This window comes from Apodemus sylvaticus, chromosome 18 (assembly GCF_947179515.1).
Source record: "Apodemus sylvaticus chromosome 18, mApoSyl1.1, whole genome shotgun sequence".
NCBI lineage: Eukaryota > Metazoa > Chordata > Mammalia > Rodentia > Muridae > Apodemus > Apodemus sylvaticus.
This window is the reverse complement of record NC_067489.1, coordinates 25,086,634-25,098,022: the sequence shown is the minus strand read 5'-3', so window position 1 is coordinate 25,098,022 and position 11,389 is coordinate 25,086,634. Positions and strand designations below refer to the sequence as shown.

Below are 11,389 nucleotides of genomic sequence, written 5' to 3'. Positions count from 1 at the left end.
TGTTTTCTAAGCACATTATCTAAGCACATTGCACAATTTCTCAAAGAAATAACAACGTTCTTCTAAAATTGCACATCTGGAATAAGTCAAACTCCAGACTCCAGTCTATCTGCCCTATCTTCCCCACAGGGAAGCACGCTGTGGGCCAGGTATGGAGCTGTGGCAGTCATCAACAGCAAAGGGGCCAAACGCAGCACCAAGTTACCATCAGAAGGCAGAGGGACTGCAGTGGCCTTGGCTCAGGGTTCCCTGTACTGCAAATGATTGGCACCACACTCTATTATATGCTTAAGCGATGGACCACTATGATTCTTTCTGGCCCCATAGGCTTTGAAGTATGCAGTAACGGTTCTTATTCTTTAATTAATGTTTTACCTTAAACCACATAAAATGGCCACAGTGGTGAACAAGAAGCAATTAATGTGGAGGGTAAGGCTGTAGCTCAGCACTATAGCACCTTCCTAGCATGCAAGACTCTGGGGGTGGGCGGTCAATCTTCCAATATGATAGATAGATAGATAGATAGATAGATAGATAGATAGATAGATGGATGGATGGATGGATGGATGGATGGATGGATGGATGGATGGATGGAAGGAAGGATGGATGGATAGATAGATAGATAGATAGATAGATAGATAGATAGATAGATAGATAGATAGACAGACAGACAGACAGACAGACAGACGGACGGACGGACGGACGGACGGACGGACGGACGGACAGACAGACAGACAGACAGACAGACAGATAGATAGATAGATAGATAGATAGATAGATAGATAGATAGATAGATAGATAGATAGATGAGAGAGAGGGAGAGAGGGAGGGAGGGAAGGAGAGAGAGAGAGAGAGAGAGAGAGAGAGAGAGAGAGAGAGGGAGAGAGAGAGAGAAGGAATGCATGTACAGGATTAAGTAAAAGTGACCACTTCATCCAACCACAGAAGAAAATAAAATAAAATTATTACAGGCTTTTTCCTTTTCTGGGTTCACATTTCCACACTTATGTGTGGAATAAGGCCATTCTGTACTCAAATAGTTCATCTATAACATGACTGCCTACAAATGCATGAATAAGGCAGAAACTATCAAGTTTGTCTTAGCCAAGTTTCTGACTTTCAATCTTTGGCCCCCTCACTGTTCTTAGCCAAGTTCCCTGAGGGCAGGTCACAGGAAGTCACCAGGGCACTAAGAGATGATGAGAGTATTCATTGATATGTTTCTCTAATTTGCACTTCATCTCAGTTCTTTAATCCCCCAAAACAATTTTACAATTCATTAATGACTGGTTAGTAGTAGGTTTCTGTATTATTCTTGTAAGATATGTGCAATTTAACAAGGAAGCCTATGAAAAAATATATACCCCTAAAGCAACATGTATTAGTTATGCTTCTATTGCTGTGAGAAACATCATGTCCAAAGCAACTTATAAGTGAAAGTGTTTAACTGAATTATAGTTCTGGAGTTAAGATTCGTGATGATTGGGCAAAGATGCACGAACTACTGGGGCCTCACATTCAAACTATAAGCAGGAGCCCAAGAGATAATTCAAAATGGCATGAGTATTTTGAAACCTCAAAGCCTGCCCCAAGGGAAACACCTCATCTCATAAGGTCATACCTCCTAATCCTTCTCAAACAGTTCTACCAACCTGGGGAAAGGTATTCAAATATATGAGCCATAGGGGGTCAACCTCATTTAAGCCACTACATCAAACACAATGTGCTATAAAACAAAGTGCTATAGAAAAGCTAAGTAGAGTTGTGGGGACTTAAAGTCACTCCTTTGGGATATGCTATTATCAGCTTGCTGACATTCGTGCAGTCAGAAGCGTGTGGCTGTCCTTACAAACCTAAGAAAACCATGGAAAGTAGTCAGAGTCTTTCATTTCCAATCAAGCTGGTTTCCACGAGAACTCCAAAGATACAGCGGCCAACAATGGATTGAAAGAAGGTTGTGTGTGTGTGTGTGTATGTGTGTGATAGAAGAATGTTTACAGCTGTTACTTAAGCCTTTTGGGTTCTTAGAGTTCCATATTTCACCTTCCAATTCACGTACATCTAAATGGTAAGGAAGCATAACAGGCATAGCAGAGACATGAAGTAAAACTTAAAGCAGGAAAACGATATACTCACATACAATGCTACAGGTGACCTTGTTGGAATGATGGCATTTTGTCTGTCTAACTTTACCTAAGGTTTCATCCTTGGCATCCTTAAAAGATTTTTAACCCAAAGCAATTAGTTTTTTATATAAAAGGAAGTAAATCTTTGCTAGGAATGTTATTAAAAATGGGTGGAAACGCTGGCAATCATGCCTTTCACATATAGCTGACAGAATAGCAATCACTCCCTACATGCTCCTATCCAGTTTTAAAATCTCCCTGGGAGAGAATGATCTCTGATGTTTCACATGCTTTGAATGGGTTTAATCTCCCCTCCCCCCCACCCCTTTGATTATGATGCTTGGTTTAAAAATAAGAAGAGTTAAGTGGCCATATCAGATAGGTTTTATTTGTTTCATTCTTTGTCTATAAGGACTATGTCAAATTCAGTCAGATGAGACTTAATGGTGCCTTTCCTTGTCACTTGACATGTCTGGAGCTTCCGGTCATCTAGTTCATTTTGTCAAAGTTCATTCTACTGTGTCTTAGATGGGTGGGGTCGCTCTGCAGGCAGAGCAGCACTGGGAACTTCTCCAGGTCCTTCTGTGTCTTCTATCACACATTTGATAGCACATTTGTTATCACTGATTATTATAAAGTCAGAAACCGCTAACCACAGACTAAACAGTTTGCAGTCAAATGTAGTTAAAATGATTCCCCCCTAAAGAACATTTTCCTTAAGATAGTCTCCAGTTAATAAAATTTTAAATATGAGCTTGATTTTTTAAAAGTCAAGGATCCTACTCTAACACCCTTCTAATTCCCAGTGTTGATCCAGAGGCTACTACTTTCTCATATAAGAAATACTAATTATTTTAGCATATTAGAGCTATTCATGTTGTATGGGATTTGCTGTGGAGATATGATATAAACTTGTTTGCCCTAGATAGAAAGCCAAGGATATACCAAAGCAATGATAAGCCTAAAGTCCATTATGACTCACCAATGAATTTATTGAGATTGCTTTGATGAGCTTAAATGAGGCATAACAGGAACAGAGATGACTCATACACAGCTATGTCACTGAAAAGCCCAGCTCAGCATGGGTGGTAAGCATATCATGGAAGGTACAACTCTGGAGCTCTCAACAAGACTTTACAGTTGGGTGGAATGTCAAAGAATCTCTTCCAGGCAATTGGGTGGTGAGGGAGTCTTCCCCGCTGTAGTTATTGTTTCTGTATTCTTAGGAAGGAGCCTTATGGGCATTGTAAATTTCAGCTTGCACAGGCATATGAGATGTATTTACTTCCTGAATCTGATGAACCTCCACCAGGATGGAAAGTTTCAACTCAGAGGGAATTGCTACACAACTAATTACATTACAAAAGTTATTTAGTTCAGTATTTGGAGACTCTCACCTTCCCTCTGCATATGATTTGCAAAACCAGTGTTATGCAAATTCCCCCAAATCTCTTTTATTCACACCCTTGGGTTCTAAGGGTTCTGGTGTGGCTATTTTCTGGTCACCTTCACACAAGCCAGGGTCATCTGGGAAGAGGGAACCTCAACTGAGGAAATGGGCTTGTCGGCCAGTCTGTTGGGGCATTTTCTTGAAATGACTGATGCAAGGTGGAGGGAGGGGCTATCAGACAATGGGAACTCCATCTTTGGACTGGTGGTCTTGAAATTATGGATTATGAAAGCAAGCAAGCTGGGGAAGCTGTCAAGTTGCCTCTGCAGTTCAGAGAGTTATCTGCTCTGTCAAAGGTCCTGGGTTTGATTCCCAGCCTCCACATGGTGGATCACAAATTATAACTCGAGTTCCTGGGGATCCAATGTATTGCTGTTGCCACTGCAAACACTGTGTGCCTGTGGTGCACAGAAATACATACGTGCCAAACATGTATATATTTATGTATTTATATACATACAATGAAAATAATTAGAAATGAGAGAGAGAGAGAGAGAGAGAGAGAGAGAGAGAGAGAGAGAAAAGAAAGAGTGAGAACAAACAGGAAGACAGAAAATGCAGAGAAGGGAAGAAGAAAGTGGAAACCAAAATGTCTGGATTATATAGGAAAGAGCCTCTAGTAGAGGTGAAGCTCAGTCCCTAGAAATTTCAGGGTAGAGTGCAGGAGATTCCAGATAGGGACTGAGGGATGCTGGAAGAACCTGGAGGCCAGGTCCACTTTAGTATGTTAAATATCCACTGCAGCTGTTTATCACAAGTCTGATTACTGATATATGTATTATTTATAATAGTAAGAGCTTAGAAAAAGACATTTTTTTTCGAGAAAGGAACTACAGAATCAAATGTGATGCACTGGAGTTTGAACAGTTACTAAACTGCATACCTGATAAACATAAGAACTTGAATTTAATGCCCTAGGGTTTTTTTTGTTTTGGTTTAGTTTGGTTTGTTTTAAACCCCAAATGGGTTAGAGTAAATATGGTATGATAGTGATAAGAGGGAAGAATAGATAAATCCCAGAAGCATGCTTGCTATTCAGCATACTACCAAACTGCAGGGCAATGAGAACCTTGTTTCAATGAACTAAGTGCGGGGTGCCTGAGGAAGGAAATCCAAGATTTTTCTCTAGCCACCCCGCACATGTGTACCCACAAGCATATGTACAACATGCACACGCATGCACAGATACAAAAATATGTATTTATACATTAAATTAGTATCCAGCCACATAATAGAATGAGTATATAGCATACTTTCATAGAGTAATTGAAGAAGGAAAGAAGAATGTATACTAAATATGTAGTGTTTCAATATGCACCTTACATAATCTAACTACTGATTTACACTATGACACTTTAATAATTTCTGTTTGATATAGGACTAAAGTCTTACTATGTTCTGCTTGTTCTACTCTTGCCTGTTCCATCAAGTCCCATTCTTCTTATCTTATGTGCATTAGTGTTTTTTTTTTCTGCATGTGTGTCTGTGTGCAGGTGTCTCTCAAGCTGCCCACCCTTCTCTGTTCTTGCCATTCTCAATGGCATTCCTTGTATTCCCTGACTTGGCTTTGGTAAACATCTTTCATTCTACACCTTCCCACTTAGGCCACAGCACCTCTTATGATCATTGGAGAGAAGGAAGGCTTTGAACAAAATAAACCTAATGTCAGTTCTCCACTCAGAACTGCCTGAAAAATATCCCAGTACTGCTAATCAAATGCACAGGATAAAATTCTTGCATCCAGCATCTGTCCTGGTTCTTCCTGGAATGAATTCAGCCACATCTTTCACAGTCTTGCTTCTGGTGCTCACAGAAAGAAATTGTTCTCAAGCCTAACTAGCTAGATGTTCTGACACCACGAGAGTGGATTGTAGGGTTAGAGAGAAAGGAATTGTGGTCATGGGAGGGAGAGAGAGAGAGAGAGAGAGAGAGAGAGAGAGAGAGAGAGAGACTGAGAGTCAGTCCTAGGGAATTCTTACAGGCAGAGAGCTGTATACCACACCTCTAAAACAGTTTAGATCAGGTTCCATTGTTGTGAATATTTTTGATTTCTATTTTCATATACAAGTATAATTACATATTTATGCAGTATAATATGATGTTTCAACACATGAATACACCTTGGAATGATCAAATGAGAACAATTAGTACACCCATCACCTTAAATATTTATGAATTCTTTGTGGTGAGAAGGTCCAATATGCTCTCCTCCAGCTATTTAGAAATATACAATGGATACCATTAACTATGTCCATCCTACCAAATCTTTAGGCCCTGCAAACTATCTCAGGATTTCCCTCAGTCACTCTCCTCTGTGTCTTATTCCCACACCTCTCTAGTCTATCCCCAGCTCTGCTCTCCATTTAGACACGACCTATGTTTTGAATTCTCAGAGAAAATTCTTATATTTATTCATAACACTTGTTTTGACTTATACTTTTCTACTTGGACGTTCATTCGAAGGTTCCTTGGGAACCAAGACTATGCTCTCCCACGTGACCACGCCAGCCAAGGCCGCGTCTTACCATGCATTTCTTCTGTGAGTCGATAAATGAAGGCAGCTGCAGCAAGGTGGCTATTCTAGTGAAAACATTCACTATAAGGTATCATGTATTTTCATAGGCCAAAAAAAAAAAAAAACAATTAATAATAAACTAGGCTTATGGTGTCTAATAACTTTGTAAATGAGGTTTATTTTTGCATTTAAGAAGTTGTCTTATTTGAAAGGAATGTCTGTCTCTTTTAAACGTTTGCAGGTATGAGTGGCTCTCTTTCTAAATTAGAGTGTTCTTTTTTTTAACTTTTTGTTTTCGATATTCTTTGTTTACATTCCAAAATCATTTTCCCTTTCCCAGTTTCCCCCTCCCCATAAGTTCCCTAAGCCCTCTTCCCTCTGCCTATTCTCCTATCATCCCCCTCCTACTTCTCTGTCCTGGTATTCCCCTACAATGCCGGAACAAGCATTGTCAGGACCAGGGACCTCTCTTTCCTCCTTCTTGGGAGTCATTTGATATGTGAATTGTGTCTTGGATATTCAGAGTTTCTGAGTTAATATCCACTTATCAGTTCTTATAATATAGAACCTTAGAAGGTAAAGATGTTAGAGCAGAGGTTCTCAGCCTTCCACGTGCTGCAACCCTTTCATACAGTTCCAGATGTTGTGGTGACCCCTAACATTTTTTTCATTTCTACTTCATAACTCTAATTTTGCTACCGGTATGAATCATAATGTAAATAGCTGATAGGCAATACATCTGACATGTAACACTCAAAGAAGTCATGACCCACAGGATAAGAACCATGGTATTTTTTGAGTTCTTGGAATAGACATATATTCACAGGTATATTATATATATAGAAAGGGTCAGCAAACACCAATATCCTGGACAAAGCTCATCTGTTTGTACCACTTTAGCTTCTTTGATTTATAAACATCCTATATATTGTGTATGTGTTACAGAATTTAGCTGGCAAAATTAGCTATGAGTTTAAACTTTTTAAAAATTTTTCCCATAACTTTCAATGGGATACTTTCATGTAACCCCTTGTCAATAGTCCATTTATAGGATTTTTTTTTTAAGACTTGAGTTGGCAATGATTATGCCTTTAGTTTCTGGACATTTCTATACATACTACACAAGTTCATTTAATAATAACTATTTGCTGAAAATGTGGAGTAGAATTTCATTATTAAAAAGAAACATCTTGTGCTCGCTTCGGCAGCACATATACTAAAATTGGAACGATACAGAGAAGATTAGCATGGCCCCTGCGCAAGGATGACACGCAAATTCGTGAAGCGTTCCATATTTTTTATGCAGGGTTGGTTCAATATACGGAAATCCATCAATACAATCCACTACATAAACAAACTCAAAGAACAAAACCACATGGTCATTTCATTGGATGCTGAAAAAGCATTTGACAAAATTCAGCATCCCTTCATGCTTAAAGTCTTGGAGAGAACAGGAATTCAAGGCCCATACCTAAACATAGTAAAAGCAATATACAGCAAACCGGTAGCCAGCATCAAACTAAATGGAGAGAAACTTGAAGCAATCCCACTGAAATCAGGGACCAGACAAGGCTGCCCCCTTTCTCCTTATCTTTTCAATATTGTACTTGAGGTACTAGCTCGGGCAATTCGACAACATAAGGAGATCAAAGGGATACAAATTGGAAAGGAAGAAGTCAAACTATCATTATTTGCAGACGACATGATCGTCTACCTAAGTGACCCAAAGAACTCCACTAGAGAGCTCCTACAGCTGATAAACAACTTCAGCAAAGTGGCAGGTTATAAAGTCAACTCAAGCAAATCAGTGGCCTTCCTATACTCAAAGGATAAGCAGGCTGAGAAAGAAATTAGGGAAATGACCCCCTTCACAATAGCCACAAACAGTATAAAGTATCTTGGGGTGACTCTTACCAAACATGTGAAAGATCTGTATGACAAGAACTTCAAGACTCTGAAGAAGGAAATGGAAGAAGACCTCAAAAAATGGGAAAACCTCCCATGCTCCTGGATCGGTAGAATCAATATAGTTAAAATGGCCATTTTGCCTAAAGTACTATACAGATTCAATGCAATACCCATCAAAATCCCAACTCAATTCTTCACAGAGTTAGAAAGAGCAATTATCAAATTCATCTGGAACAACAAAAAACCCAGGATAGCTAAAACTATTCTCAGCAACAAAAGGAAATCTGGGGGAATCAGTATCCCTGACCTCAAGCAATACTACAGAGCAATAGTGCTAAAAACTGCATGGTATTGGTACAGTGACAGGCAGGAGGATCAATGGAACAGGATTGAAGATCCAGAAATGAACCCACACACCTATGGCCACTTGATCCTCGACAAAGAGGCTGAAAACATCCAATGGAAAAAAGATAGCCTTTTCAACAAATGGTGCTGGTTCAACTGGAGGTCAGCATGCAGAAGAATGCGAATTGATCCATCCTTGTCTCCTTGTACTAAGCTCAAATCCAAATGGATCAAGGACCTCCACATAAAGCCAGACACTCTGAAGCTAATAGAAAAAAAACTGGGGAAGACCCTTGAGGACATCGGTACAGGGAGAAAGTTCCTGAACAGAACACCAATAGCGTATGCTCTAAGAGCAAGAATTGACAAATGGGACCTCATAAAATTACAAAGTTTCTGTAAGGCAAAGGACACCATCAAGAGGACAAATCGGCAACCAACAAATTGGGAAAAGATCTTCACCAATCCTACATCAGACAGAGGGCTAATATCCAATATATATAAAGAACTCAAGAAGTTAGACTCCAGAAAACCAAACAACCCTATTAAAAAATGGGGTACAGAGTTAAACAAAGAATTCTCCCCTGAAGAACTTCGGATGGCGGAGAAGCATCTTAAAAAATGCTCAACTTCATTAGTCATTAGGGAAATGCAAATCAAAACAACCCTAAGATTTCATCTTACACCAGTCAGAATGGCTAAGATTAAAAATTCAGGAGACAGCAGGTGTTGGAGAGGGTGTGGAGAAAGAGGAACACTCCTCCACTGCTGGTGGGGTTGCAAATTGGTACAACCACTCTGGAAATCAGTCTGGCGGTTCCTCCGAAAACTGGGCACCTCTCTTCCAGAAGATCCTGCTATACCACTCCTGGGCATATACCCAGAAGACTCCCCACCATGTAATAAGGATACATGTTCTACTATGTTCATAGCAGCCCTATTTGTAATTGCCAGATGCTGGAAAGAACCCAGGTATCCCTCAACAGAAGAGTGGATGCAAAAAATGTGGTATATCTACACAATGGAGTACTATTCAGCCATTAGAAACAATGAATTCATGAAATTCTTAGGCAAATGGATGGAGCTAGAGAATATCATACTAAGTGAGGTAACCCAGACTCAAAAGGTGAATCATGGTATGCACTCACTAATAAGTGGATATTAACCTAGAAAACTGGAATACCCAAAACATAATCCACATATCAAATGAGGTACAAGAAGAAAGGAGGAGTGGCCCCTGGTTCTGGAAAGACTCAGTGAAACAGTATTCAGCAAAACCAGAACGGGGAAGTGGGAAGGGGTGGGTGGGAGGACAGGGGAAGAGAAGGGGGCGTACGGGACTTTCGGGGAGTGGGGGGGGGGCTAGAAGAGGGGAAATCATTTGAAATGTAAATAAATTATATCGAATAAAAAAAAAAAAAGAAAGAAAAAAAAAAAAAGAAACATCTTAAACTAATATAAAAAGAGTTATTGGAGGTATCTCCATGGTTTTCTGACATCACTTAAGTGGGGCTTTCAAGAAGATACTTTGGACAGCATCACTCCTTAAGGGTAGCCATCATTATAACAAAGGGCCCATCATCCCTTGATTTTATTTCCTCTGTAAACCCCCAATGCCCTGTCTATTAGAATGTTGAGGGGGACAACTCTCTGCTAGCACTCTTGTTTCCCATGATTATGACAAGTACCGCCACTCTAGAATTTTCTCTTTTTAATATATAGGCTGATGTTATTTCAGGTGGCATGTTATCCTCAGCCTAAAAAAATATTCCCAGGGTTAAGAATATCAACTAGGTTTGTATTTTGCTATAACTGTTTCCTAAAGAGACTTTTGGATTACCTAGGTTTTATTCCTGATGCTAAAACTCTAAAAGCTAAATTTAAATGGTTACTTGATGGTGTGTCACTGTTTCCTTTTATACATTTTTCCTAATGTCTGAATCAACTTAAATGATGTCATATGTATTTTACAAAAATCATTTTAGGATTACTAAGTAACTTGAATTGTAGTAAATTTAATCACATATATGCCATTTTTACATTTTTAACAAGATCAAAAATAAAACTTCCCCAAATTAAGAAAAGACACACTCATAGATACAAAACCCATACAGAACACCAAACACATAGAACCAGAAAACAAAATTTCCCATGGTGTATTATAGTTTAAGTATTACCAACAGAACACAAAGAAAGGAAATGACAGAAGAACCAAAAGTCACATGTAAAGGAAAACCCATGAGAACAGTGACTACTAAAGCGAGTGAAACCTTAAAAGGCTGGGGAGCCTGGAGCAAGGCACTTCAGGTTCTAAAAGACCACAGCCGCCAACCTAGACTGCAGTGTCCAGCAAAACTATCTGCCATGGTTGAAGGAGAAAGAAAATCATTTCATGATATACACATCCTAAGGATTTTATTTCCACCCAACCAGCCCTCTAGAGAATACTGGAAGCAATGCTGTGGACTGAAGAAATGAGTAAGCACAGGCAACAGACTATAGAAAACAAACAATGGAAGCTGTGATGGCTAAAGCACAGTACAGGCATAAAACACACACACACACACACACACACACACACACACCACACCACACCACACCACACCACACCAGCAATCAACAGCCCTTTTGACAATAACATTAAATACTAATAACCTCAAATCCTCAACTAACACAGGTTAGTTGAATGGCTTAATAAATAAAATCCATGTATTTTATATATTTTGTCTACAAAAAACAAAAAGAAACCAAACTAAATCCTCATCTCACCTATAAGAATAGGATACACCACATATCATAAAGTGAAAGGATAACAAAGATGTCCTCTAAGCAAATGGGACCACAAAGAAGCAGATATTGCTATCCCGATAGCAGCAGTCTGGAAATTTAAAAAACAAAAACAAAAACAAAAAACAAATCAGAAAATATAAAGAACGACAATTCCATTTAATCAAATGAAGAATTAACAAAGAAGATAATAAAATCCTAAATACACATGCACCGAACCCTGATGCACCCAATTTTATAAAAAATGTAGTACAGTAT

The 11,389-nt window shown here is 39.1% G+C and overlaps 1 non-coding gene across 1 annotated transcript; it reads left to right on the top strand.

Moving 5' to 3' along the window:
• Positions 1–7,283: 7,283 nt before the first annotated feature.
• LOC127669048 (U6 spliceosomal RNA) lies at positions 7,284–7,390 on the top strand. The gene has a single exon (XR_007974259.1). It is a non-coding gene; the product is annotated as a U6 spliceosomal RNA (small nuclear RNA).
• The last annotated feature ends 3,999 nt before the right edge of the window (positions 7,391–11,389 follow it).